Source organism: Gavialis gangeticus, unplaced genomic scaffold, assembly GCF_001723915.1.
Source record: "Gavialis gangeticus isolate Ggan-Ray unplaced genomic scaffold, GavGan_comp1, whole genome shotgun sequence".
In the NCBI taxonomy this organism is placed as follows: Eukaryota; Metazoa; Chordata; order Crocodylia; family Gavialidae; genus Gavialis; species Gavialis gangeticus.
The window spans coordinates 35,621,792-35,648,687 of NW_017728994.1; the positions used below are offsets into that span (position 1 = coordinate 35,621,792).

General features: G+C 44.4%; 1 long non-coding RNA gene across 1 annotated transcript; it reads left to right on the forward strand.

Annotated features, from left to right (window-relative positions):
- The first annotated feature begins 647 nt into the window (after positions 1-647).
- Positions 648-14,297, forward strand: LOC109287252. Its single transcript, XR_002094792.1, has 3 exons — positions 648-762; positions 5,584-5,590; positions 14,287-14,297. It is a non-coding gene; the product is annotated as an uncharacterized LOC109287252 (long non-coding RNA).
- The last annotated feature ends 12,599 nt before the right edge of the window (positions 14,298-26,896 follow it).

Sequence of the window (26,896 nt, forward strand, 5' to 3'; positions counted from 1 at the left end):
GGGGGGGGGAGTGAGGGACACCAGCAGGGCTGTGGGGGAGCATTTCATTTTAACCATGGATTTTGTGATTTTTACCAGAGAATTAGCCATTTTTTATCAGAGAATTTGTGATTTTTTTTTTTATCATGGAAAACCAGGATCCCTGCTGATTTTGTTCCTCTAAAGTGGCTACAGACCACAAAGACTGACAATGCTTGGATCACCCGGTGGGCCTTAGCTGTACAACCTTTTCATATCTGTATCGAATACAGGCCCAGCTAGACCAATGTGGTGGTGGACTTTTTATCTCCATGCCAATCAGAAGAACCTGCATTGAATGTAAACCAAAGTCAACAAACATCCAGAAACAGAAATCTAGAAATAGAAGAAAAGGCGCCTAGTGGAGTCTTAAGGGGGAAGATGTGTAATAAAGAGATAGAGATGGTGACAGTATGAATCATACACTGGCAAGAACCAGCTGAGGAAAAAAGGGAGCCATACTTCCAGAGCAGCTGCTCCATGAAGCTACAGCAGCTGGGCACTCCGGGTATAAGACCAGGCCATGAGGAGCGGAGCTGGCGGTTGTTGCAGGGATGCTGCTGAGGTGCCGTTGTCCAGCTGGAGATCTACTGCTCCCAGGAACATTCTGGAGGCCAGGGTATGAACTGTGGCAATGGAGAAAGTTCCTGGCCCTGGGGCATGGCCTAAAACTACACCCTTCTGGGGTTGGAGGGTGTGGTGGGGCTGCCTGTGGCAAGGCAGTCTCCAGGAAATGCCACACCAGTCCTCAGTCCCCACTGCCTTGTAGGTGAGCCTGTGGAGAGGAAAGGCTAGGGAAGCACACCTTGAGAGAAAAGCACCAGGCTTGGGTGACAGCATGGGGCCAGGGGGGCCTGAAGCCAAAATCTGGGAGAGCAGGGCTGGGGTGACAACATGGGTGCCAGGAAGGCCCGAGGCCCAATGCCGGAATGTGACTGAGGCTTAGTGGGAGGCTGAGAGAGAGGTCCAGGTACGAAGACAGACACTTGAGGCTCAAGGGCCAGAAGCCCCAGTGAGGGGGCAGAGTAGTAATCCCGGTGAGGCGGTAGAGTGTGAGAGGCAAGGACGCTAATGAGAGGCAAGGAACCCAGAGATGGGGTTTGAATAGAGGCCCCAGAGAGGAGGCAAGTGGCCCAGGTATTTCTAAGAACACCTGAGGCCAAGTTGGGCCAGAGGCTGAAGCAAGGTATGTCTCAGGATGCCAGAGGCCAAGTGCAGCTCAGCAATGAGGCGGGGGGAGTTGGAAGTGGTTTTGGATACCATCTGTGAGGCATGGGACATGGTAAAGGGAAGGCTGGAGCTGTATATTACACACTTGGCATCAAGACATATAATTGGCAGCCTCCTGCCTATAAACAACTACTAAAATATGAGAAAGGTGTGGCAGGAAAGTCAGGCAGGTGGACTGCTCTAGACAGGTGGGTGGACCAACATTATGACTGCCCCTATGAAAACCCTGTCATAAAAGGAAAGTCATATGAGAAGAGACTGAAGGTGCTAGGCATGCTCAACTTGCAGAAAATGCATGTAAGTGGAGTCATGATAGCAGTCTTCAAACACTTGAAGGGCTGATATAAAGAAAAGGGAAAACATCTTTTCTCTTTTGATGCAGAGAGGAAGAAGTGGACCAATGGCAGCAAAATAGTTTTAGATTGGATATTAGGAAAAACCTTCTTCACTGTTAGAACAGTGAGGCAATGGGGTAGACTGCCTAGGGAAGCTGAACTCTCCATCACTGGAGGTGTTCATGAAATGGTTGGGCAGCCACTGGTTGGAGATGATCTGGGCATAGCTATGGCTATGTACATCTATGGGTATTCCCCATGCTTTTTAGTTCTGTGGATTGCTGCAGGGGGAGAGCATTCCTCCCTCCTCATCAAAGTTCCCTCAAAGGCCACGCACAACCAGAAGTCTGGCCATGCACAGCTTTTTCAAGGCCGCGCACTGGGAGAGGTGCTGAAGGTAAGCTCCAAGGGGAGGTGGGTGTGGGAGCCTGGCGCAGTCTCCACCAGCTCCAGGGAACTGCTCCACTCCCCCGCTTTGCCTCGGGGAGTGAGGAGGCACGTGGCATCAGGGCCAGGGAGTGGAGCACTTCCCGAGAGCCAGCAGAGCCCCCACCAGCCCCCGACCCCAGCCTCCATCCCTGCCTTGCCACACCTTGGGGAGGAGCCGCTGCCTGCCCCGAGTGAGGGTTCGCTGGCTCTGGAACACTGCTCCACTCCCACCCATCGCCTTGGGGAGCAAGGAGGCACATGGCATCAGGGCTGGGGAGCAGAGCAGTGTCCCAGAGTCAGTGGTGCCTCACTCAGGGCAGGCAGCGGCTCCAGCCTCTGGCCCCCAGCTCCAGTCCCTGGCCCCCAGCCTCTCGGGCCCAGTCTCCAGCCCACAGCTCCAGCTTCCGGCCCCCACCCCTCAGCCCCCTTCAGTAAGTGTCCCACACCAGACTAACACGACACGCTCACGGACTGATGCAGCGCGCTCATGGGCTGCTACTCCTTAGAGGGAACATTGCTCCTCACCCCACCCTATGCTGTCACATGTGCCAGGATTTGTAAAGCCTTCCTTAGCAGAATTGGTTGTTGGCTGCAGCCAAGGCTGGGAATTTTGACTGTAATGTGCCAGTGCTCCTGCTTGGACTTAATGTCAAAGATTCCTGGCTAGGGGTCTTGCCCTTCCACTCCGGGTCAGACTGACCACCATATTTGGAGTCAGGAAGGAATTTTACCTCACAGTCAGATTGGTACAGACTGTGGTGGTTTTTGCTTTCCTTGTAGATGGATGCTCGCCCCCCGCTCCTTCCTGGGATCCCTTGAGAATATATTAAGAACCTTTAAAGTATCAGAACATTGGGTGCCTTGGTTCCCCTGCTTTACCTGTGACAGGTTAAGTTGTTATGTCTTGGTTTTTGTGTAAATGTTGACTATGTAGTTGTGATAGGGATGATCCTGCCTCAGGCAGGGGGTTGGGCTAGATGACATCTCAAGGTCCCTTCCAGCCCTACTTCTCTATGATTCTATGATAAGTGCAAAGGAATGCATATGGGGGAAAACAAGCTCCATTATATGTACACAGAGAATGTGGAGTCATTGTAGATAGTTCTCTAGCAATGACAAAAAAGTTAATAAAATGTTCAGCATCATTAAAGGGAATTGAAAACAAATTGGAAAATATCATCATGCTGTTATACAAATCTATGGTGCAACCACATCTTGAATTCTGTGTGCAGTTTTGGCGTTTGCATCTCAAAAAAGATGTAGTAGAATTAGTAAAGGTACAGAGAAGGGCAATCAAGATACAGAGATATGGAGGTATGGTGGTATGGAGCAGCTGTCATACCAGGAGAGATTAAAAAACTAGGACTCTTTAGTTTGGGAAGGAGAAGGCTGAGGGTGGATATGATAGAGGTCTGTAGAATCTTGAAGGCTGTGAACAAAGTGAATAGTGAATTGTTATTCACCAAGGCCTTTGGCAGATGTTCAGTTAAAGGTTCCATGGGATTTGATGTATGATCCCAGAAATCATGCTTCCTGCCATGCTACACATGCAAAGCAAGATGTGTGATTGAGATTGCATATCAGATCCCCATGGCACCATATTGCCAACACAGAGGGAGCCCAGGACCATGATTCTGGGTTTTTCCTGCACCAGAAAATAGGAAGCCAGTCAGCTAATCCTTGTTCTCATCCTTGGGAGCATATTGGAGTCAAGGGCTCTGATGCACCTCTAAGGCTGGAAGTGCCAATTTGCTTACTGCCATTCTCAGCCTCTGGGATGCACCAGAGCCCTTGACTCTGATGCACACCCCCAGGTTGGGAGCCCCAATCATCTGTCACTCCCAGCCTCCAGAGTACAGCTAGAGGCTGGGTGCAAAGATAAGCTGATCAGGGTACCCATCCTCCCGGGTGCAGTGGACTCAAAGACTTCAGTGCATCCACGAGGCTGGGAGTGGCAGCTCCTAGCCTTAGGGGTGCATTCAGAGTCACAGGTTGTGGTGCACCCCAAGTCTGGGAGCAACAGCCAATCTTGGCTCCCATCCTCGGGGGCACATCAGAGATCTTGACTCTGACGTTGATGGCTTAGAAACTCATATTTAGAGATTCTATTTTAGGAACTGGCTTATAGGTAAAGTAGATTCAATTTTATATTGCATTACAACAGTGGTCCATGGAAACAGCAAGGGTTAATTGGTTTATAAAAATCTGTTTGTGGCAAAGTTTCCTTCAAGGTAGACATTGTGTCTGAGGCCAATGGACAAGCAGGCATAAACAGGCTGGAAAAACATGAACAGTGTATCCATAACATGAGAGGCTTGCAGCACTGGCACCAGGTCACAGTGGCCAACTGCAAAGCCCTTAGGATTTCTGGTTTTGGTGGACGGACCAAATTAGGAGGCTGGGGCATGCCCAAATTAAGACATTGGTAAATGACCAAATTAATATATGTGCATGTGATTGGTTTGTGGAAACAAAGAAATATGCTGACAGAACAGAATGGACAGCCTGATGACCACAGGGAAAGCAATTAATGGTATGCAGAGATGAAGATGCATCAGGAGGAGGAAGAATACTAAAGGAGGGATTTCAGAGCATCGAAAGGCCCCAAAGAAAGAACCTGAGGCCACCATGCACAGAGGGCACACCACCAGCCTGTCTCACCCACCCCACTGGGGTGGGCGGTGAGCCTTGGGCCTTGGCTCTCGAGCTCCAGGCTGCCGACATTGAAGAAAGAACAACAGGGTGAAGCTTTCAGACTGGTCAGACATACCTTCCCTCTGTGAACCCTAGGACTAGTAGATATAGAATCTGGGAGGGAAGGGGAGAGGAAGGGGCTTTTATTTTGTTTGCCTTTCCTGTATTAGTCTTATCTGCTATCACTGTGTCTCAATAAAATTTACCTATTATCAAATGGAAGAAGTTATGGTCAGTCTGAGAGTTTGGGTCCACCCAGAGCAAGGAATCTGGGTCATAATCCAGTACCAACAATATGACCCCAAGACTGGGAGCAGAAGTTATTTGATCGGTGCTCCTGTGCACTCCACACATGCAATTTAAGGTGCGATGAGAACCAGCCACAAAGTTATTAAACATATTTTGTTTAATAACTTTGTGGCGTATTTGCTTGTTTTATCAGGCCATCTGCATTAAGGTGCGTCCAGGTTACTACTTTAGAAGTGATTAACTGGTTAATCATGTCTTAAAGGTAATGTCTGCCAGGGTACAAATCCCAGAATACTAGAAACAGGGGGCACTGCTAAAATTAGCAGGAGACAGATTTAAAACTAAGAAGTATATTTTTATGCAGTATGTAATTAACTTGTGGAACTCATTACTGCAGGAGGTAGCTAGTATAGCCAGGTTCAAATAAGGACTAGACAAATCCAAGGATCTAATAATGGCTACTAAACAGAACAGTTAGAGATGAATCCTTTAAATCAGTGGTCCTACATCATTTTTGTGCTGTAGGTACCTAAATGACACTGAACCGCTTTTAGACATCTAGTTTATCAGTTTGGATCTGGGCCATATACTCATCTTGTGTATATTAGCACAGCTCCAGGGGAGCTAGGGGGTTTGTACTGGTTGAGTGTCCAGTCTTTAAATCTACTAACCCCTATTTAGATTATGTCATGTGACTAGGAATATATTTTTCTCATTAGGTTTCATTTTTTGAAGAACAAAAGGCCTCTTGTTTCTTTTACTGTGAGTCACATTTTCTGTAGAAATCCAAGTCGTCTTTTTATCTCCTCATAGGTGGAGAGTAAGCAGCCTGATACTCCCTAAACATTCCATGCGCATGACCCTCCCTGATTTCTGTTTGCTGCCTTCTGTAGGGAAGCAATTTAACCATCAGGAACATTTAATTTTTCCCATTTTTAGTGCAAACTGGCAGCTGACCCAGTCTTAGTATTTTTTTTTTTTTTGTCCTAAAACCTTCATGTCAGGTTTTGTTGGGTGAAATGGGTCTTAGTAGAAAAAAATAGTTTTGTTAAAGCAGAAGAGTCCCTTTTTGGCTGCAGATCCACTTCTCTGTGTTGATTAGTATAGGGTGGACACTGATGTGGATGTTAAAGTAGAAGAAAAATAGCTAAGTGACCTAAAAATGAGACATTATTATTCTATTTTTTTCACATAAAAGCTTTGGCATATGCTGTACAGCCTTGCTCCTTTCAGTTGTTTGTTGTATTTGTTGAAAGAATGAATATTGGCCAGATTTCAGCCTGGTATAAACAGGAGTGGACCAATCAATTAAGTACAGTGCTGTGGGCTGCATTTGGCTCATTGTTCATAGATCCACCTACTAAATTGAAGAAAGTGCAACAGTTGGGTCCTGTTTGAGACATCATCTGAATTTCCAATGTTGGACTAAAACCTGGATCCAGATATGCAGGCACATGTGATTTGTGGTGCCAGAAACCTCTTTGTGGTGCCACAAAGCACATGAGTTGCATGTTAATCTGTGTGCAGCACTGCTAATTTGCAATGCTGGGGAAAATGTTTGCTATTGTGACTTCCTGGTAGCCAAAAAAAAAATCCTGAAAAAAGTGGTGCAAACCATGCCAAAGTGACGTGTGCCAGGACAAACGCAGGGACAGGGGAGCAGGCAGACCAGGGCTACCTACTCCCCCATCTCTGCACATGGCGGAGCTCCTGTGCTGAGGCACCCTGCACCCCAGAGACCCACTCCCTGGCTGGCTGAGGTGCAGAGCTGGATGTCCCCTTGTCTCCCCATGGCTTCACTACAGAACCCTCAACCCAGGGCTGCCTGCTCCCCCATTTTGAGGCACACTGTACCCAAGTCAGCTGGGGAGTGGCTGGTTGGGGTGCAGGGTGCCTCAGCACAAGATGGTCCATGGTGGGCAGAGATGGGGGCACAGGGAGTCCTTGGCTGCCTGCTCCCCTGTCTCTGTGTGTCCCTCCTTGGCTGGCCAGGCCACAGGGTGTCTCAGCATAGGGGCTGCCTGTTGGCTAGCCCTTGCGGAGGCACCCAGCCAGTCTCCTCCCTCCTCCCCTCCCGCAGCACATGGAGTAGCAGGATGTGCCCTGCTGCAAAGCGCACAAGCAGGGGCGTGCACTGCAGCATCAGGTAGCAGCACAGATTTGAGTTTGAATCAACCAGGTTGCCTTCACAAAACTGGGCTGGAAATCCTGTGGCAATATGCTCTTTTGGATGATGTCTAGCATGTCCTGCTTAGGGTCTGGTGGAGAATAATAATAGTGCAAGCAAACTTTCACAAGAGATTTTGGATATTCTACTCTGGACACTGGGGAGCTGAGCATCTTGATAAATTCCTGGAAAATCTAAATGTTTGAAATGTATTTTGAGTCAAATGTGAGAGATATTGTGGGGATTATTTTCTGCAGCACTCCCAACCTCACTTTTGTTATGTATATATGTGCTATGGGGTAAAATCCAACCATCCTGCCATCTCGGAGGAAGTTGCTCAGGTGATGGTGTCATTTCAGTTTTGTCAAGTAAAGAAGACAGCATAGACCTTGGTATTTGAGCTTCCTCAGAACCAGCTTTTGGTTTTGTGGGGAATTCCATAAATTTAATATTTTTTTTTCAAATTTTAGAAGTGAACAAAAACAAAAACTTCAGAATTCCTCACACCATGCGCATATGAAAAATATTTAATTTGGGGTTAATTTACATACTGTAAATTAAAATGCTGTTGTATTAACCGTATTTTGCAGTGTACAATGTGCACCTATGTATTAGGAACCTCCCCCCAGTGATTATATTTTGAAAAAAACATTTCTAAAATAAATACTTTATTGATTTGTATTCAAATTTTTATTTTAATGATCAATTTTTTTTGTTATGTAGCTTTGTTGTTGTTCTCACTTTAATTTTAGACCACTGCTTACTGGAAAATATGGTAAACATTTTTAGCATTTTTAACATGGGTTTCTAACTTCAAGCAAAATACGTTTAGAAAGAAAAAGGTCAGAGTAAAATGAAAATTTGAAACATTCCATTAAAAAGGTCAAAATAAAATGTTTTGTCATTATGAAAATGTTGTATGTCATTTTTTTTAAAGTGAATTCATCCTAGTAACAGTGCTTCCATAAAGGACAGAGCTGTATTTTGCTTAGTTAATGACCAAAGTGCAGCTTGTGATCAACTCTGAGGTACCAGCTAAAATGTAGGAGCAATTCTATTATCCCCTCTGGGTGTGTAAATGCCCCATTATAGGAATTCTGTCCACAATGTTCAACATCTCCATTTAAGACAGTAACTTTTGATGCATGTAAGAGAGAGAAGAATAATCAGTAACATCTCTTCTTGGCATCTATACTGCCATTTGATTTAGTGCTTCCTGGTGCAATGACTGTCTCCATACTAGGCCATTACTGCTTCCTGGTCATAAAGCAGTTATCTGTAAAATATCCCTCACCAGAAGCTATGGAATTATAGCCTGGCTGTACACAATGATTTATTACCTCATGTTCTATTCTGACTAATGCCTGCATGCTGTGGGTTGCTGTTAAATTGGATATCAGGGATAGAATAAAATAAATAAAACTAAACACTGTAGTTCACATACTATGCTTCTGATTGAAAAAAAAAATTAAATCTGGTGGCAAAGTATTTTACTTAAGGAGTGCCCATGAGAAAAAAATATTTTTTTCAATTTTAAGATTCTTTTCCTTCTGAATTGGAAATGGAATGTGTCCCTTTAAATAACAAATGATGAACTGTCTCTACTTATTCTGACTGTTAATCATGAAACCTAATTGAGATTATGTAAATATGTGGTTTCATTACTAATTAGAGAAGAAACTTTCAGTTTGGAAGTATGATCAGAATGTAAGTAGAATGTGAGTTACAGCTGATCAGGATTTTTCTGACGAAACTTTCTGTAGGAAAAGGGAGATTTGTGAAAACTACTACTTGTCAGGACTATAGTTTGGTTTTGATGAAACTTCATCAGTAGAAGTTTTTTGGCTGCACAGTAGGATTTCTGGTCAAACAGCTAGAGATAGCAAAAGACTTCCACAACAGTAAATTGGTTCTAACCGCCAATGTGAATGAGGCAGTTTCAGACACTGATTTAGACCTGTTACACTTTTTGAACAAAACTACCTTCCAATTTTTAGAGTGTTGAAGTTAGAAGGAAAAAATTGCAATAGAGCCCATTATCTTTGTTGCAGTTCTGCCCCTCTACCCAAAGCACTCAAATTCCTGAAGGCTTTGCATTTGCTGTTTTTAATAGAAACATGTTGTAGCAGAGACCCAGCCCAGCCCTGTACTCACCAGGGTGAAGATCACCGCGGGGTCCTGGGCTATCCCGAAGGCAAACAACAGGCCCATGGGCAGGCAGCGCACCCCTCCCCCGCATATGCTTCCCCCGCAAGCAGGGCAAGGAAGTGGCAGGAGACCTCATCCCTCATGTGCTTGTCCTCCAAGTAGGGCTGAAAGCAGGAAGCTGGGCTCCACCTGGACATGAAGCCTGGACAGGGCCAAGAGCAAGTGACTGGCATGCCCAGCACTGCCTAGAGCCTGAAGGCTGCACCTACAGACAATTATGAGCCCCTGGCAGCAGCTGTAGGGCACATGGGGGCTGGCAGGGGTCTGGGTTGGTTCAGGTCAACCTAGAACTTCCCTTATAGGATAGCATCAGCCCCAGGAAAAAGGAGATGTTGGAGTAGGTACCAAACTACATTGCTTCCCTCCACTGGAGCCAAGGACATCTCATCAGAGACCAGCCCAACTCTGGCTCGCACAGCAGGAGCCAGACCACCTGGCAGATGCTGGATGCCAGGTGCCTGAAAGGGTCTTACGGGGGGTTGATAGTGCTCATGGTCCCTAATTATTCACAGGGGTTGGCCTGATACAGGCCCACCCTGTGAATCAGGCTTCTGACTGGGGGTGAACCCCAAAGAGCCTTAGCTGCCTGAGGAGCAGATGGACAGATACTGTAATATCAAAGCTAGGCCCATGAGCAGATGACAGCCATCCTTATTTATGTTGTATTACTTTATTAATTCTGATGTGGTACGGACATCATTGGAAGTAGACCTTCACCAAAGTGACAGGGCTCGGTCAGCCCGTTGGTCCCAGATCATTTGGTTCTGCTTCCTGAGTCAGACCTTTCTTCCATTACATGAAGGCAGGTGCCTAGGAAACCAAGTGCCTACCCTGATATCATCACAGGAACACCCGAGTGGAAGGGCTTGGGGTGTAGGGAAGTGGAGCCCCACATAAGGTGCCCAGACACCAAGACCCATGCCGCACTACAGTCAGGTACCACCTCTTGATATCCTTTTCTTTAACAGGAAGTCATGACAGGCAGGATATAAAAAGGTGGGGCTAAACACCCGCTGAGAGTGTGACAGCAAGGTCCCACGCCAGTGTGACCCTTTGGCTTGAGTCCCACTACACATGTACTTAACCATTACTATGTTAAACAAAAGGCAATACTTCAACCTATAAGAGTAACTCACCAGAGCAAAAATACCATTTTTTCTCACTGTTTTCTTCATGCAACCTGTATACCAGGGATGGGCAAAATGTGGCCCAGGGGCCAGATGCGGCCCACCATGCCATTTTATCTGGCCCACAGGGCCCCTAAGAAATTTAGAAAAATAATATTTATCTGCCCTGGGATGCCTGTCATGCAGCCCTTGATCGCTTGCCAAAAGTCAGTAAGTGGCCCTTTGCCCAAAATAATTGCCTGCCCCTGCTGTATGCTAATGATGGGTAGGGGGAAATAAACATATCTCAAAAAAACCCATTCTTTCCTACTTCTTATGCAAGGAGCAGAGAGTCACATTAGTCAGCATTTTAACCTCAAACAATTTCATATCAAAATCTGAAAATGTGGTGAGAGTTATTTCATTCATTCTTTGAAGATAGTTTAATTTGCATAATTCTTCCCTGGCAGTGTATTCTTAATCTTCAGAATTTCCCAATGTCATTTTGATTTGTTTTCGCTGGAATTCTGATAACATCTCACTGTTATTACTAAATTAAAACCTCCATCTTCCATGCTAGGCTTAAAGCATGTGCCAAAGAGGAAACTTTATCTTAGAAAGGTTTTCTTTAGTTTATCACCCAGCTCACCTACAGACCCATCAGTTGTCACATTCCTTTTATTTCAAAACTCTAAAAGCACTCGCTAAATTATGCAACAAAATTGCCATTGGTTGAGGTGAACAGCTAAAAAAAATTAATGATGACAAAGTAGATAGTTGCGAGTACAAGCTTAAAAGTCCAGGAAGCAAAAATGTTTGCTTTGTCTATGAAATAGCTAACAAAGAGACAGTAAAACATACCACTTAAAAAACTTATATTTTATTACAAATGCAAAACAGCCATGGCACGATTTGGTTCAAATTCAGAATCCATGTTCATTTTGGACCCATTCATTTTCTCTTGTAATTTCAACAGAGATTAAGACCGGGACAGGCCATTATAACTATCATCTTGACCTCCTGCATAAAACAGACGAGAAAATTTGACCAGTATTTTTTGATATTTCTGGTTTTTTGTTATTCATGAATCTTGGAGTTCAGAGATTCATGAATAACAAAAAAGTCCAGGGATAAGGCATGGTTTTCATATATGGAGAAGCGAGGAAGGTCAAAAATCCCTACAGAGTTGTAATTTCACGTCTCCAAGCTGCTAAAAGGCTAACCCAATCCATGGTTTACCAGTACACAAGCTTTTTTACAAGGTCAGTGTCTGCTTTTTCCCTGAGTCAGACATTGCCTGGCTTTTAATGGTTAAGCTGAGAGAAGTTTTCACCTGCTGGGAAATCCTGTGGGAAAGAGACCACAATTGAGGCAAAAACATGTTGTGCTTTAAATGAAACCAGCAAAAAATATGAACAGAACAAAGCTCTGCAGTCGTTTATTTGTAATATCCCAGCCTTTATAGCAGCAAGACCCAGCTGCTAGCATGGGATGAAAGCAGACTGGGGGAGTGCGGGATAAGAGAGGCATGAGAGAGGTTTTTTGTTTTGACTGTGCCAAGGGAGGTTATGTTTACTTTTCTGCTGCATTGTGCAGGCCACCTCAGAGCTTTTAAACAATACAGGAAATTGCCTCCCTTTTCAGCTCTGATATGTGGTAGCAAGAACTTCATTATCAGGGGGATTAGTGAGCATTAAGGATATTTATTTATTGATTGATTGATCTGTTGTATATGCCACACTTCCCAACAAGGGCTCTGGACATAGCAACTAAATCCATTAAACTGCTTCTAACCAGCAACATTTATAATCCTGTCTGCCCTAATGTCACCTGGCCAGGAGCTGGAGTGACTCATGGAAAATGAGGTCTCTCTAGCTTTGTTGCCTATTGAATGCAAGGTCCTGTGTATCCTACAGCAACTTCATCTCCAATTTTGTGGTGAAGCCTCCTGATTTGTGCAGCTCCATGGGATGCACAGAAGAAAAGTTTGGTGCAGATTCTGTTGGATTTTGGGACTCAAGGTTTTCAGTGAGTAAAATCCAAAAGTGATTAATATGCCCTTTCCTTCCATTATACTTGTTTTTATAGCAGATGCAGTTGGTGCTCTGTGTTTCAGGGTGATGTATATTAAAATATACAGTTTATCTACTATGGTATTTCTCTGACCTAAGTAATATAATATTTGAGTACCTCACAATCTTGTCTCCATTGTACAAACATTGAACTCAGGCATAGAGACATCTACTGTAGCAACTACCCTGGGAGACTGTGTTCTCTGTTCATGTCAGACACCATTGTACCCTACATCAGTGTAGAAAAGTCATATAAATTACACTCATGTTAGTATGTCATGTTCAGGCCCTGGGGAATTGGTTGAATGCCTCAAACTCTCAGAGGGGTACTGTGTTTCAGGCAGCATCCTGCCAGGACCGGAAGTAACCAGTCCTAGCCGCTACACAGCACCCTAAATTTGAAACAGCCTCTGAATACCTCAGGTCTATCATGCACCATCTGCCCACAGCACAGAGGAGACTGAGACCAGCCTCATTGGACTTTATTTTCCAGATGTAATGGTTCCAAGGCATCTAGGCTGCCTGCTTTCTGATCCTTGCCTGAACCACATGGGCAATTCAGGCAAACACCCTAGGAGTTAAGAACATACAAACTCCCCGATGGTATCAAACCAAAGGCTCATTCGGTGCATCCAGATGGTGTTTTCCCATGGACAAATACTGTGGCTACAGCTGGCCAGGCTCTGGTTTCGGGCAGAACACTTTGCAGCCACGTGTGCCACATTGCTTTTTCTGCTACAGGTTTTTTTGACACCTGGATCTCTCAGTATCAAAAAAACCCAAACAACCCTGCTATGCTGCAAATTGGCAGTGCAGCAAATGCCTACATGTGTGGTGAATGTGGCTTGCCACAGATGGGTCTTCAGTGTCACAGCCTGCACATGCATGCTCATCTGAATGCACCCATCTAAGCCACCATCCTATCTTACAGTGGCAAGTAGCCTAGTGAAAACAAACTGGAGTTGGGACTTTGATATGTATTTCAAGGCCTATGATCTCAGCCAGAACCAAACCTATTTAGCAGAACTGACAGCAAATTGTCATCTTGGCCCCATGATATTCCAAGAAGTTCTTATCCCAAATTAGGGGAAAAAAATCCACCTGGAAATTTCTTATAAAGCAAAAATCCAACATAAAATTTTTGGTTGTGTTAAAACCACATTTTTGTTTCTATATTTTGAAATGTTTTACTTTAACTTTTTTATCATAGTTTACCTGAATTTTGAAAATGAACCATCATTTTGATGCTCCAGAATAGATTTTGTTTGAAAATCCTGAAGCAGGACATTTCAACAATTTTGAAACATTTTCCCCAAAATGTATATGAAAGAAGAATGTCATTAAAACTCATCCTTTCCCATGAGCTATTTCAATTTCATCAAATTGATTTTACTTTTATAAAAGGAAGTTAATAGAAGCACTTCTGACTATTACTACCACTCAGAAACTCACCCCTCATTTTGTTGTGACAGCTATTGACTCCTAATTGATCTCTTAAAAGATCAGAAGATCAGTGCTTGTCTAATTTTTTAGAATAACATGATTCATGGATGTTGAAAGGTCACCATTGTCAATACTGCATAGCATTTGTTTTCTCTTGCATGTGTAGTTACAATTGGTGAAAAGTAATGGATGAAAATTAGGTCCAGAAATTCAGAACTGCAGCTTAAAAAAGGGTCTGGGCTTTATATCATTTAAAACTCTTGGGGAACTATAACAATGTATATGAAAAATGGCAGAATTACATATGCACTCACCTCTGGGACAGATCTTGACAGCCCCAGTGAAGATGCAGAGAGGAACATCTGAATTTCCCATCTTGTTCTTAAAATGGTGGAGGAAGGTGGGAGTTTAAATGTGGATGGTCTGTGAGATCAGTGGATTCCTTCCTGACAAAGCTATTGGGCAAAAAACTCAAGGGGAATATCAAGCATGGATGCATTCATGAAACTTCATGTTGGCTTCTTTGTGAAGGCTGAACTTGTCTGGAATTCCCATGTTCCTCCTACTGTGACCCAGGCCTAGTAGTGCTAGTTCCTTTGTAGCGTGCAGTATCAGACCCCTCTTCCAGAAGTTATCAGGCACTGCTGCCCTTCCCTTATAGAGGGGGTACCGAACTCCATTTTTGTGACCTTCTTTCTTACGGTACAGGGAGGACAGTCACAGGAGGGTGAACTCTGCTTCCTAAATTCAACAGTGCAACCAGCTTGTGCTAATTTTCCTTACCTTGTTGGAATTTTTGTATTAGCGTTCTGCCCAGGGTCTCTTGTGAACTCGGTCTGTGAAAAAGAAAACACTTGGGCTCTATCTGGCTGTCCTGTTGGGAGACAACAAAGTCCTCTGCATACTAAGGGGAGCTGTGATGAATGTCTGCCATGGTGGCAAAGGCACATTTTACAGTGCAGCCATGAGATTCTGAGTCTCAGTACAATCACAGCAGACACAACAGTTTCCCCAGCACAGACTGCAGAAGCCCCCCAGAACGAGGAACTCCATTCCCCTCATAAACTCTCCCAGACCAGGCTCCTGGGTACACTCACGGCTCCCACACTAAGAGATTCAGCCCTTCCAGAAAAATCTCCTAAACCTTACAGCCTTCGTCTCAGAGCACAAGGAGTGCTCATATGTAGAAATCTATAAATGTTCTATTATTTTTGGCCCCTCACCCCAATTAGAGGATCCCAGAATCCTCATTCCCTGCTCCAGAATCATCCCGGGGGCCGTGGAAATCCTAGCACTATCTGCCAAGTCTGCAGCACAAGGACAGACCATCACAACCCCACAACTGAAGGACCTCCAAGGGCATGCTCCCCTGCTGGCCCTAATTCTTTACTCACTCCTGCCCCCGCACCTTTGCTCTATACCTGTAAAACCAGTCTGTTCCCAGGCTCTGTGGTTTGGGTTTCTTTTTTCTTCTCAAACACTTTCCCTCCCAGTACACCTGGCCTTTCTGCTCCTGGGGTGCTGAGCTGCCAAGTTCTTTCTGAAAAGCCAGGTCTGGCTTTATCTCCAAGACAAGTGAAGTGCTGACCTCAGCACTGACATCACAGCACTTGGCTCTCTGTTGACAAGATGACATCACAATACGCTGCTGAGATGCTCTCCTCATATCCCTGTCCTTTCTCCCAAAACTAGGTGGCTTTTTATTCTCACATTTTAACTTAATCTTCTCGTAATGGATAATGTGAGAAAGCCACTTCACATCCTGCCATGCTGAATGTTCATCAGAGAAGGCTCCATGGTTTCAGTCTCATGTCAGCCACACAGCCATTCACTTAAGGGTTTCTCCTAGGTATATGCCTCCCATTTCTGTATCCCGGGTAGTGATCACCAGTTCTGTATCTTGTATAATTCTGGTTTGTTGTTTGGATCCTCTGGCTGCAAGAGACTTACTTACGGGAAGCTTCTGCTTAGAAATCTGCCAGTATTACATTTTATTTGAAGAACTGGGGTCTTCACTAGTAGATAGTTCATTCTCAGTTTAGATCTGTTTGACCTTTTGATTGTAGCTCAGTGGGTGTAATATGCCAGATGTCAATGATTTTAAGTTTGGGCAGTTATAAAAAACTATAAAAAATGGAATGCTTTTGTCTAATAGGGGGATGAGTGTGCAGGGGGATGCAAATTGGGGTACAGCCAAGCAGGAAGAACATAGAGAGAGCAGTCTGGGAGGTGTTAAGAGGCTGGAATGACATCAGGGTGGCAGGGAACTACGGGTTACCAATGGGGGACTTAATTGTCTATACACAAATGCTAGGAATATGGGAAATAAGCGGGAGAAACTGGCACTCCTGGTAGCAAATAGGGAATACGATCTTGTCAGAATAACAGATCTGGTGGGATGCCACACATGACTGGGCTGTATGCATAGAGGGCTACAGGTTGCACAGAAGGAATCAGGTAGGGAAGAAGGGAGGAGGTCTAGCTCTCTATGTAAAGGAGCAGTATGACTCCTTGGAGACCCAAACTGGTTCAAGGGAAGGGTGACTTGAAACCCTGTGGGTCAAGATACGGGGATTCAATGGTAGGCATCTACTACAGACCAAAACACCAGGAGGAGGAACTGGGTCTGGAATTTTCCAGAGAACTGATGGAGGCTGCATGCTCAAGGAACATGGCTGTCATGGGTGACTTCAATTACTCTGACATCTGTTGAGAGGAGCACATGGCCAGATCTGACTGGTCACATAGGTTTTTGACCTGCATGGAAAATCTTTATTTAGTACAGGAGGTGAACAGGCCAACTAGGGAAAAGGCTTTGTTGGATTTGGTTCTAGCCAAAGGGGATGACCTGGTGGGAGATCTGAGGATTGAGGGTAATATGGGAGATAGTGATCATGAGATGATAGAATTCACTATCCATCATAAGGCAGGGAAGTCACCCACTAGGGCAGAGTTGCTTGACTTAAGGAGGCTGACTTCAATGGGTTTAGGATAATAGTGGGAGTGACCCTATTGGAAGAGGGACTGGAAGGGAAGGGAGTTCAGGAAGGGTGGTCATTGATTAAAGGAATCCTCAGAGCTCAGAAAAGGTCCATTCCTACATGTGGGAAAGGTGGTAAAGGGGCTGGGAAGCCCTCTTGGCTTACCAGAGGAGTCAAGGAGTGCTTAAAAATGAAAAAGAAGGCTTATGGACAGTGGAAACAAGGGGTAGTCGCCAAGAAGGAATACACAATTATAGCCTGTATTTGCAGGGAGAGGATAGGGAAGGCAAGGATGGTGACCAAAATCAGGGACAATAATAAGTCCTTCTTTAGGTATATAGGGAGCAGAAGGAAGACCACGGAAAATGTGGAGCCCTTGCAGAATGGGACGGGACAGCTGATAACAGACAGTCCGGAGAAAGCTGAACTCTTTAATGAATACTTTGTGTCTGTGTTCCTGCATGCAAATGGTGGTTGCCCACCTGGCTGGTTACTGGATGGATGTAGGGGGGGCAGGGGGAGCATTGCCAATTAATGGTCAGTGTCAAACTGGTGAGGGAGCACTTAGAGTGGATGAATGTCTTCAAATCAGCAGGACTGGATGGACTGCTCTCCCCTTGGCCTTTACCCAGAGGTTGTCAACAGGCCTATTTTCCACTTTGTACTGCACCTCTGAACATATGCACATCTCCTTTATATAATGGGAAACCCCATCCTTATACTTCCTAAAGAAACTATATCCATAACAGTATAGAATAATAGAAAATGAGGGCTGGAAGGGACCTCAAGAGGTCATATAGTCTAACCCCTAGCTCAAAGCAGAGCCATCCCCAGCTATGTCATTTCAGCCAAGGTTTTGTCAAGCTGGGCCTCAAAAACCTGCAAGGATGGAGATTCCACCATCTCTCTAGGTAACTTGTTCCAGGGCTTTACCACCCTCCTAATGAGAAAGTTTTTCCTAATATCCAACCTAAACTTCCCTTGCTGTAATGTCTGACCATTGCTCCTTGTTCTGTCATCTGCCACCACTGAGAACAGTCTGGCTCTAACCTCTTTGGAACCACCCTTCAGGTAGTTAAAGGATGCTCTCAAATCCCCCCTCAGTCTTTTTCACTGGATACTAAATAAACCCAGTTCTGTCAGCCTCTCCTCAGAAGTCATGTGCCCCAGTCCCCAAGGTATTTTCATTGCCCTCCACTGCACTCTTTCCAATTTGTCCACATCCTTTCTATAGTGGGGGGCCCAAAAATGGAAACAGTACTCCAGATGTGACCTCACCAGTGCAGAATAGAGGGGAATCATCCCTTCCCTTTATCTGTTGGCAATGCTTCTACTAATGCGGCCATATATACTGTTAGCCTTCCTGGAAACAAAGGCATGCTGCTGACTCATACATATCTTATTGTTCACTGTAACTTCTGGGTCCTTTTCTGAAGAGCTGCTGCTTAGCCAGTCAGTCCCCAGGCTGTAGCAATGCATGGGATTGTTCTGTCCAAAGTGCAAGACTTTGCACTTGTCCTTATTGAATTTCATTAGATTTCTTCTGGCCCATTCACCCAATTTGTCTAGGTCACTATGAATCATAGCCCTGCCCTCCAGTGTATCTACGACACTTCCCCTGCCACCCAGCTATCAGCGAACTTGCTGAAGGTGCTATCCATTTCATCTTCTAGATCATTAATGAAGATATTGAAGAAAACTGGCCCCAGAACTGACCCCTGGGGCACTGCAATTGATACTGGCTGCCAGCTAGACAACAAGGCATTGATTACTACCCATTGAGCCCAACAATCCAGCCAGCTTTCTATCTACCTTACAGTCCATTCTTCCGATTCCTTGTTTCCAAGAATGGAAATATGGAGCTTGCTTCCAAGAATGCTGTGGGAGACAGTGTCAGTACTCCAAGTTTAGAGGTGACCTGTATCAGTAGAATAGTTCCAAGCAACCAAAGTGCATTTGTGAACCTGGCCCCTAAATTCCAATTGATTTATTGGCCTAAAGAGCTGTGTTAACCAAACTTGGCCATAGGAAGGATTGCAAGGAGAGCTTAGCCCTTGAGTTCACAATGTCTCTGTTATTTAAGATCTGCCCTTATACCCTTTCTTTCAGCTCCCCAGAAAGTACTGCTCTCAGTCACATACACTGGACCAGTGACATGCAGACCAAATGCCTAAGAGTGGAAATCTTGACTGTGTTCAATCTCCCTCACACCACTGAATCAGTACATGCGAATTAGTTGTAAAGGAAAAGGGAAAATTGGTTTTATCTCTGATGTCACAGTACTTCCTGTCTACATCCCATATAATCTTAATTAGATACAACAATCATAAGTTGCAACCTAATTTCTTCAATGATAGCCAGAGGTTTCCAGCATTTCCTTAATGTTATCTTTCTATATCAGCTTAGTGGCAGATTGCACTGGTACCAGGTGCTCTAGTGACTGCTGCCACATCTTCAGATTGCTGGCTTCCTTCCTTTTTTGGCACTGATTTAAAATATTAAAGACAGGAAAAAGTCCGAGAGTATCAACTGAAAGTCACTTACAGGTTGGAGGTGAAATAGGACAAAACATACAATAACCTCAAAGCAAGTTGCTGGGCCCTGCACAACTTCCTTGTTCACCATATATGCTGGACCTGAACAGATCAACTAGTAAAACAAATATTTGCATTAAAATGCATTGGTTGAAAAACTGTAGCTATGAATTTCAAAAAGGAAACAAATATTTTCCCATAAATTTTAGGAAACAGTGTGTTCATGGGAACACTGCTTGTGTCTCTTGTCTAATTTGAATTGTACATTTTCAGGAATAGGCAGTGTATTTTACTTAGCCCAATGATCACATGTAGCCCAATGATCTGCTCTCAGTTAGGGTTTTTTAGTGGTACTGTAATATTCTTATTGACAATGACTTCTTGCTATATATTTTTCTCATCTGATTGGCAAAACAGCTTGCTAATTTCCATTTAGTGGCTTGGAATTATTGAAGATCTTTTCATTCACAGTAATGAGGGTCTTCTTCTTCTTGTGTTCTTGTCATAAACTAGATGCTTTTTTTCCAGAATTGTGCACAACTGATGGCTCTTTCCATTGCTGCAGTGACATCCTTCTTCATACAGGTCTCACAAAGGATTTGGAAAATGAGCAGATACTCCATATTACACTTCATCACACTCATATATTGTTGTCATTCCAGTAACCCTATTTGATCATGTTTGTTTTTGATCTTCCAGTTTGTGCACAGGTGATTCAGGCATCACCATGTTGGCCAGTCTAAATCAGCCCCTCTGGGGTTCCAGATCCATTTCAGAGCAACTGATTGAGTGTAATCTTTCTTTTCATAACCTCAGTTACACCGTGTCAGCCCTTATGTCCAATGGCACAACATTGGTCACAAGACTCTTTTGCACTTGTAGCTGTTTAGTTACTTCTTTTGGACCATAAAGTGGATGCCTGAGGTCTTCCAGCTGCCTTGATCTTTTTTTTAGTTCGCTACCTTTCTTCTGATATTATGTGGTACAGTGCTAGCCAGTAAGTACAGGCTATCCTTTAGTGTTGGCTTTAGACATCCTGTTATTTCAAGTCATTTAGAACTGGTTCACATTTCTTGGCATGAACTGATCATTTCCATAGGGCACATGCATACTCCTCAGTGGAGTAATACAAAACAATAGCAGTTGTTTGTAATGTAGCTGTGTTAGCTCCCTCCTTTGAGGTGACTAATTTTTGAAGTATGTTGTTGCGGGTGCTGACTTCCCCTTTCATTTTGTCTTCATGTTCTTTGAAAGTTACTGTTCAATCCAATGTAACCCCCAAGTACACAGGGTTGGGTGATTAGTCAGTAGGATTCTGTCCCAGATGATTTTTGATTTCAGCTTGGCTTCTCTATGGCATAAGTGAAAAGCTATGACCTGCATCTTGGTTGGGCTGGCAGAAAGCTGGTTCTTATCGTAGTAATCTGAGAGGTTGCTCAGTGTACATGTTAGTCTGTTCTCAATAATGGCAAAGTCCTTATCCTGTGACATGATACATAGATCATCAGCATATATGAAGCTCGTTGTATTACTCTGTATAGGTTGGTCATTGGTATACATGGTTGGTTCTATAAGGATTGGTACTAGCAGACTACCCTGTGGGAGGCTATTTCATTGTCATAGATTTCATAGATTCCATAGTAATTAGGGCTGGAATGGACCTCACAAGATCATCAGGCCCAGCCCCCTGCCCAAGGGGCAAGAAGTCAGCTGGGGTCAGCTCACTCCAGTAAGATAAACATCCAAGCATTTCTAAAAGGTATCCAGAGTGGGTGCTTGCACCACTTCCACGGTGGTGGGGGAGATATTCCAGACTCTCGAGACTCAGATGGTAAATTTTTTCTTTATATCCAGTCTAAAATGGTCTTCCAGCAATTTGTGGCTGTTAAAATTTGTCTTCCCTTGGGGTGCCCTGGTGAACAGATGTTTTCCCAGTTCCTGATGCACACTCTTTATATACTTATACGGCATGTCCAGATGAGTCCGCACATGCCTCTTGCAGTGTCCCAAAGCCCTTTGAGACAGTGCAAGAAGCATGTGAAGGAACAAGAAAATGTTCCCTACATTACAGATTTGCAGCATGGGGGCAAAATTAGACCCCTGGATATCCAGGGGTCAAAAAACCCTGCAGAGAAAAAAGTGGTGCAGGGCACAGTCCCAGGCCATGCCCTGAGGCAACCAGAGGCTGGGTCCTCCATAGAGATGCTCTGGCTGACAGAGTGTCTCTATGCTTAGACCTTGCCCTGGTGCTGAAGCACACTGCCTGCTTGTGTAGGGCAGGCAGCGTGCCAGCAGCAGGGAGCTGGACCCAGGCTCCACTGCTGGTAAATAAGGGGTTGGGGAGCTGGAGGAGGGGGGAGGAGACCATAGGGGGACCCCCGCTGGCCCCACCTGCTCCCTGAGGACCTCCAATCCCTGCCTCACCCACCCTGCTCCACTGGCTGGGCCCCAGAAGCTCCTGAGAGCGAGTAGCCCTGAGCTACTTGCCAGGGCAGCTTTTTGTATTGACGGGGCCAGGACAGGGCAGCTTTTTATACCGCTGGGACCATCACAGGTGCTGGTCCTGGGTTCTAGCTTCCACTGGCTGCAGATCTGGGAGGAGCCAGGCAGGGTTATTTTGCCCCAAGTGGCAAAATTTGCTCCACAACAAAGTGCATGTCTGAGCACGTATGCTGAGGCAAAAAGCCCCAGCTCAAATTTTCACCACTTCTATTTGAGCTACTGCAAGCGCATGTGCTTGCATGTGTGGACATGCCCATAGGCTGCCACCAAATCACCCTTGAGCTTTCGCTTCTCTGGGCTGAAGAGTCCCATGCCTCTCAGCCTCTCCTCTTAAGACCTGTTCTCTTGACCTCTAATCATGTGTGGCTCGCCTCTGGGCTCTCTCAAGCTTCTCCACATTCTTTCTAAAGTGTGGATCCCAGAACTGGATGCAGTACTCCAGCTGCAGCTTTGTTATTTCCAGTAGCTGTTTTTTGCACAGTTCTATGTAAAAATGTCTATTCTTCAAAAGACAGTGGAAGAGCTGTATTAGTTGGTAGTTTTGTATCATATCATGGACTTTGACAAGCAGTTTTCAGCGGTTAACTTTGTTGCATGCCTCTGATAGGCCTAAAAAGACAGCACCTGCTATCATCCCTTTCTCAAATCCATCTTTTGTATGCTGGGCGATGTTTAGTATTTGGCCAGTGCAGCACTTGCCTGGTCTAAATACAGCTTATTCTTATATTAGATGTTGTTTGACAGGAGGTGAGAGGTGACTGGGAAAAAGGTGTCTGTAAAGCTTATAAAGATGAGACTGGAGTGACACTGGCCTGGAGTTCTCTGTGCAAGAGGTATCACTCCCTGGCTTTAATAGAGCTGTTACATGGGCTTGTCACCATAGTTTAGATATTTTAATGATTGATGAGAAATTATTAAAAAGGTGTAATACCCAAAACTTGGTGTGGGACCAAAGTAATTGATCTGCTTTGTGCATATGTCATCGAGTCCAGTTGCTTTGCTATTGCTCAAGTGATTTATTCCAGTGTCAAGTTCATCCATCATGTATGGCATGCTAAATTGATTTCCCTCCAGATCAGTTTGCCATCTAATCCATATTTTAGGATGTTTATTTGAAGCTTTACCATTAGGTAGAAGCTGGTGAGCCACCTGGTTGACTGTCATGTTGCAGTATTGCTGTAGAGTCATGAGGTGAAATGATGAAGAGGAAAATTTAGGCTGAATTTATAGTATTTATTTATACTGTGTTTTCTATTATGAAATTACAATGTAGTGATAGAAGGACTTCCACAATTCACTGTACTCAGAATTACAGAATCGTGGAAATGTAGAACAAGGAGGAACATCAAGAGAACAACACTGATAGACATCACCTGTTCTTTATAACTTCTAATAAAGAGATTCCACAAAATCCCTAAACAGCCTGTTCCAGCATTTCACCATTCGAAGTTATAAAGATTTTTCCTAACACCCATGCCAAATCTTTTGCTTTAAATTAAACTGATTTCTTTCTGCCAGTGTCCAGGGGAAACAATTGATCATCTTCCTCTCTAGAATAACCTTTTACATATTGGAAGACTTATCAGATTTCTCTTTTCAGTCTTCTTTTTTCTAGACTAAAATACAGTTTCTTCAACCTTTCCTTATAGGTCATGTTTTCCAAACCTCTTATTCTTGTTGTCTTCCCTGGACTCTCTTTAGTTTGTCTACATCTTTCTGCTCGTAACTAGACACAGTTTTCCAGCTGGGACCTTACCAGTGATGAGAAGGGGAAATAATTATCTCTGAAGTCTTACTTTAACAGGGAGCCTAGGGCTCCTGTTACTTTAAAGGTGAAAGAGCAGCCTGGAGAGTCCGAGCAGGCGAAGACTGTTTATTATGTGCTGCCAGATAGAAGGTCCCCAGGGATGTACCTGTTACAAGTAGAACATTAGGTTAGAGGACGGCATGGGGGACAAGATACTACTGTAGCAGCAATCAGCAGCAGTAAGCTACCCTGAAGTCACGGCAGTAAGCTAAATCAGGAAGCATCTGCAGCCAGCCAAGGGAGTCTCCTGCCTGGAAGAGGGCAGAGCCTAGGAAACACATAAAGCCAGGTCCTGAGCCAGGGGAGGGCCCTGGAAGCTGAAGGGGAAAGATCCCTGCTATGAGATGGCTGTGGCAGGAGGACCGACTGAGACCCTGCCAAGCCTGAGGAAAATAAGCAAGGAGTTGAGGTCTGCTAGGGAATAGAGACACTGAATGAATGCAGGTTTGTAGTGGCCAGCTAGTGGCCATAGATTTAAGTTGCAGCCAGTGTGCTTATATTGTGTTTGAGTTTGAATGATAGTTAGGGCAGAACTATTAGGGGTGACAGGAGGTTCCAGTAGTGCCTGAGGGATACAAATTTGCTGTGACCTTTGCCAGGGACTGGGGGCTCAAGGCCCAGAAGTAGTGTGGGTTAAACTGGCTGGTAGCTGAGAGCAAAGCTAAAGCCTAGCCCAGGCTAAAGCCAAACAGGGTCAGCAAGCCCAGTACTCTGAGCAAGGTGGAGAGAGCACCCAGGATAGGGGGAAGACAGGGCACAGGGCAGAATGAGAACCTGGGCCAGGCGCCCATAGCCCAAGTGGCTGAGAAGCCTAAGAGGGGCAAGAAATAGGGTCAACATTCCAAAGCCCTAGAAGGCAAGACCCAGGGCCATGGTACTACAACCTAGAAAGACAAGAACCAGGGCCAAGCCCACAGCTTAGGAAGGGAAGAGGCTGGATCACAGGCTCCAGAACCTATGAGGGCTAGAGACTAGACAGGAACATTGAGTTCCCAGCACAAGAAGGGTAGAGAGCAGGGTCAGGGGCCCATAACCCCAAAGGGGTAGAGACTGATAAGGGCACAGAGACCTGAATCATCTGAGAGGAGATTTGGGGCCAATTCCCTACTGTTATGAAAGACAGGTAACTCCTGCAAGGCATGAGCATGGCTGTAGGGGAAGTCATAGGCCACGAATAGGCCAGAAAGTACTGGGTCTCCTGGGGATACATGCAGGCCAGGAGGGCTCACCTGATGTGAGGGGGTTAAACTGAGGTCAGCCGGATCTCGGCGGGATCTGCTGGCAGGTAGGTAGACGAAGCCTCGCTCTGAGACCCTTGAGCAGCCTCCTTTTCAAATCTGTTAGGAAGATCAAGGTGTGGCAGGCGAAACGAAAGGGAAGGGTAGCCTAGAGACTGAGCTGGGCAAGAACCCATTTGGCCACCAGGAGGCATCATGGAGAGCCTTGGGGAGTGGTCTTGTTATATTTACTTATGACCATCCTGTTAGTATATTCCAGAATGAAATTTGCAACTATCATATTGTTGACTCATATTCAGTTTGTGATCCACTATAATGCACTGATCCTTTCCATCAGCATAGCTAGATAATCCCATTTTGTATTTGTGCATTTGATTTCTTTTGCCTCAGGGTAGCACATTATATTCCTCTCTGTTGAATTTCATCTGGTTAATTTTAGACTGTTTCTTCAATTTGTAAAGATACTTTTGAAAGTTGATTATGTTCTCCAGTTGATGCTGTTTATTTTCTAAACATGCTCTTTATTCCAGAATCTGATGTGTTAATGAATATGCAAAACAGAACTGGATGCAGGGAAGACCCATATGGGAATCCTACTTCAAACACCATCCCAGTCTGACAGCAAACTACTGAAAAATGCTCTTTGAGAATGATTTTTCAACAGATAGTGTACTCACTTGCTAGTGGTTACATCTAGACTGTATTTCCCCAGTTTGCTTATGAGCACATTATGGGACAGTACTGAAAACCTTCTGAAGTAAAGATGCATCACATCTGCTGCACTAGGCCAGTTACACTAAGAAAAAGGAAATTAGATTGTTTTGACATGATCAATTCTTGGCAAACTATGTCGGCTGTATGTTTATCAGCATACTATCTTCTAGGCACTTACAATTGACTGTCTAATAATTTGTTCCAACATCTTTCCAGCATCACAGTTTGACCAAGTTGTCTATAGTTTTCTGGTCCTCTTTTTGGTTTTTCTTTTTAAAATAAGCACCATGTCTTCCCTTCTTCAGTGTTCTGGTATCTCTCTGTTCTCCACAACTGCTCAAAGATAATTACTTATATGTCAAACATTGATTTTGGCTGGTTCCTTAAGTGCTTGAGGCTAAATTTCATTAGGCCTGTCAACTTGAATACACCTAAGCTACCTAAATCTTTTGTAACCTGTTCCTTTCCTATCCTGTGTTGCATTTCTGTTGTCCTGTTAACATTAATTTCATGTAGTAGTTGATCACAATTAATCATTTTTGTCAAGAACAAAGTGAAAAAGCTACTGTTTCAGCTGCCTCTGCCTAATCTGTTATGTGCTCTTACTTCCTGTTTAGTAATGAACTAATGCTTTCCATTATCTTTCTCTTATTTCTAATGTATTTATAGAATCTTCTTTTGTTGCCTTTATGTCCCTTGCTATTTGAAGGTCATTTTACTTCTTAGCCTTACTGATTTTCTCTTTACATGCTTGTGCTATTCTTGTTATACATATCCTTAGTCATATTCCCTTATTTCCCTTTTTTGTTTTATTCCTTTTTGATTTTCAGGGCATTAAAGAGCTCCTGATGCAGCCATAATGGGCTTTTATAATGCTTTCTACCATCCTTTCTCTTCTGGACAGTTTACCTTTGGGCATTAAATAGAGCCATTTTCAATAGCCACCAGCTCTCTCACATGCTTTTATCCCTTAGATTATCTTTCCAGAAGACCCTACCTACCAGTTCCCTGAGGTTGTTGAAGGCTGTTTCTCTGAAGTGCATTATATTCTGTTCAAATGTTTTTCTTTTCTTAGAACTATAAACTCTTTGGGTGTTTATACACATGCTCCAGGAAGCAAGGGGGAGGGAGGGCACTTTAATTAGAGCAGCTTCAAGAGCTACTCTATT